The 3470-nt window shown below is 34.5% G+C and overlaps 1 pseudogene; it reads left to right on the top strand.

The window, feature by feature from the left end:
- The first annotated feature begins 348 nt into the window (after nt 1–348).
- Nucleotides 349–883, top strand: LOC100789231 (reticulon-like protein B11; annotated as a pseudogene).
- The last annotated feature ends 2587 nt before the right edge of the window (nt 884–3470 follow it).

Here is a 3470-nt window from a genome sequence, read left to right as displayed (position 1 = left end):
ATCCTAAAACTACTTTTCATCTATCTTCCATTTCTTTCATTCCAATTATGGTGTTAGAAGGTTTTGCTCCCGTGCCTCTTGCTTCCTATTGAAGCTATTTTTGGTTCTGCCCGGTGGTGTGGATAGTGCCGCTAGCCCTTGCTTTTTGGCACCAAGCCTTGGCTCGAGGGGGCGTGTTGCGAGTCCCACATCGGCTGGTTAACGAGCATGGTAAGTTCTTATATAGTTGGGTAGGCCACCCCTTATGAATCGTTTTTTAAGAGGACCTTTCAGATGTCTGGTTGGTTCTTTTCTTTCTTTTTTTTCTTTCACGGCCATGGCTGCCATTGATGATTCTAACCCCTTCATTCTTCATTCTTTCGAAAATCCTGGCATTGCCTTAGTTTCTCATCCTTTCACCGTGTTCTCAGTGAAGGCTTAGTTTCTGATGTGGTGTTGTGGATGAATTGGCGTGGAGCAATTGCGGTGCTTATTTCTGCCACCGCATTGTGGTACCTCTTCGAGCGTGCTGCTTACAATTTCTTGTTCTTCATCGCCAATGTCGTGTTGCTTCTCATCGTTATTTTTTTTCTGGGCCAAAGCTGCTAACCTTCTCAATAGACCTCTTCCTCCTCTCCCCGATCTAGAGATCTCGAAGGAAACTATTGTCAGGGTTGTTGATGCACTGCAAATTTGGTTGCATCTAGCCTTGTCCATTGCACATGACATAGCAATTGAGAACAATTTTCTACTTTTCCTCCAGGTTGTTGGTGTATTGTGGGTAATATCTTACATCTGTAGTTTGTTCAACTTTTTGACTTTGATATATATTGGTGTTCTTCTTCGCTTGTCTCTCCCTGTGTTGTATGACAAGTACCAGAATAATTTCAATTTTCATGGCTAGAGTTCGTTTCTCCATGTCTAGCACTATCCAATTTTTTCCAACAAGGTCTTTGATGATTTTTGCTTCTGTCATGAGTGACTAAGCCTTGGTTATTGTTGGTTCACAAAGTGTTTGTGAAAAGTTCTCATAGAAGACAGATTTTGTGTTTCTTCTATTTTGTCGATGTAAGCTTCTGTCTATGGTGATTAAGCATTGTTTAAGCTTTCGCCATGAATGGTTAAGCATTGGATTGTTGTTTGGCTTCTGCTCTTGATGGTTAAGCCCTCTTGCTTCTGCCAAGTGGTTAAACTTTGAGGTATAATTTCTACTTGGTGGTTAAGCCTTGATAGTTTCCTGGATTAATGTTTTGAGCTTTTGCCAAATGGCCTTATTGATTTTGCTTGATGGAAGTTTTGATGCTTGCTTTGGACTTTTGGAAGAAGTTGAAGTTGGTCGAAGATTTCTAGAAGTTTCTTATTTGACCGATGTATTTCCAGCATGTTTAGCTATATTCCAAGTTTTCAGATTTTTTTTTCTCCTTTAATGTTGATGTATTGTATTCTCCAAGCTAGAAGTGTTTTTTAACACATTCCAGCTTGCGGGGGTACTAGAGATAAAATTAATTTAGTTAGTTACTAGTAGTTACTTGGTTATGGTAGTTAGTTAGTTACTAGAAGTTATTTGAGTAAGTTACTATAAATAAACCAACTTTGTAATACTTTGATGAATGAATACTAAAATTGTTTTTCATCTATCTTCCATTTCTTTCATTCCTGATAGCCTCTATCAAAGGATGATTCATCAACTCGATGAAAATAATGTTTCTTGCATACATAGGGAGTTACAAAATGTTACATGGAAATGCCACCAGAATTTCAAGGTGCTCCTTCCTATAAGGTCTACAAGCTAAACAAGGCTATCTATGTTTTGAAAAGGCAACTAGAAACTGTTATGAACATCTCCTTACACTATTGGTACAACTTGGTTATATACTCACTTGGGCCATTCCTTCTTCACCAAATAGCAAGAACAATCTTTCACAATTTTACTAGTTTATGTCAACATATTATGTTGGCAAGAAATTCCTTAGAGAGAGTTCCTGAAAATCAGTTAGTGAATATTGTTTCTACTTATGTGATTCCTTATCTTCTAAAGAGATTAAAAAAACAACACACCACAGGACCCTCTTCATTAGAGGAAGAGTTAAAAGGAATATAAAGAAAAATTATTTCGTTACACAAAAATTTTGATATATCCCAATAGAAAAATTTTACTTTTTAAATATTTAAAAGCAATAATTATTTTTGTGTATCAAAATTATTGGGATATATCTCTATGATCCATTAATGCACAAGAAATAATGTCTCATTAATAAGGCTCTTAAATGATTCATTAATACTACTCCGTTATGCCTCCATCCATTAATGCACGGGATAAAATCTTTCGTTTTAGTGTATAAAATGAGAAGAGAAAAAAAAGTGTTGTTTTGATTGATTGCATTATGCTTATGCATCAAAGCAAACATCTAGAATTACAACTTCATGCATTTTATCTATTGAGTCTTTGCAAAGGCATTTGGAAGATAGATAAGTAAAATAGGTTTGTCATCGTGAAACAAACATCAGGAGCAAGTATTCTAACATATGTGGGTAGGAAAAAATTCACCAAATTGATAAGAAAAATCTAAAATAATACATCTTAGGCAAATAAGGCAGACTATGTTCAAACATTATCACATTTTAAATTTATCTTTCTTTATCTTCAACTTACTCTTTTATTTTTCTTATATTTTACTTTTCTTGTCATATCTTTTTTATCTTTATTTTTATCATATTTTAATTTAAATATTTTATCTTTTCTATCTTCTATTTTTTATCTTTAAATATTTATCTTATCTCCTATCTTTCTTTATCTGTTATTTTAAATTCCTTATCTCTTATTTATAAATTGGGTTTGCATCAATATAAGTACCAACAAAATTCCCGTAAATTCGACACTCGGACTTCCGAGTACTTTAAAACTTGGGACAAATTTGGTGCATTTGCCAACGAGCTGACAAATATTCACCCAGATACTTGGAAAATCTTTGCATTTCATTTTAGTACCTATCGTCAAGCTGTATCCATTAAGTGATGACGTGACAAATGGAGTGCCACATTATTGCACCTAGTCACTAACCACGTAAGAACATGCCTAAACATCATTAACTTTTGCTTTTAAATATTTAAAAAGTAAAATTTAAATCAAACTAAGTTTTCCTGTCATTTTGGAAATCATTCATTCCTCGAAAATGGGACTTCATCTTCTCAGCAATGGTACTCAGTTTCTTCAATGGTTGATTTCGAGTGTTATTGAGGTAGTGACTTCATGTATTTTGTGACTTCATCTTAGTCATCCCTTTGTTAGTGGATTTCTTCACAATGTGACTTCCTCTTCATAGTTGTTCACATGTATGTGTTGTGGCATTCCTATTGTTTAGTGGTCCTTGTTATCTTCGAAAATGAGAAATTAGTCATCTTCAAAGTATGAGGTAATGTTATTTTATGGTTTTTTTTATTTGCTTTTTCTTTGTTAGTGGTTCCCTTGTCTCCCATGACCTGGTTGCAGT

Source organism: Glycine max, chromosome 14, assembly GCF_000004515.6.
Source record: "Glycine max cultivar Williams 82 chromosome 14, Glycine_max_v4.0, whole genome shotgun sequence".
NCBI classification, from domain to species: domain Eukaryota; kingdom Viridiplantae; phylum Streptophyta; class Magnoliopsida; order Fabales; family Fabaceae; genus Glycine; species Glycine max.
The sequence above is the reverse complement of the archived record's forward strand: the minus strand, read 5'-3'. Positions and strand labels throughout refer to the sequence as shown.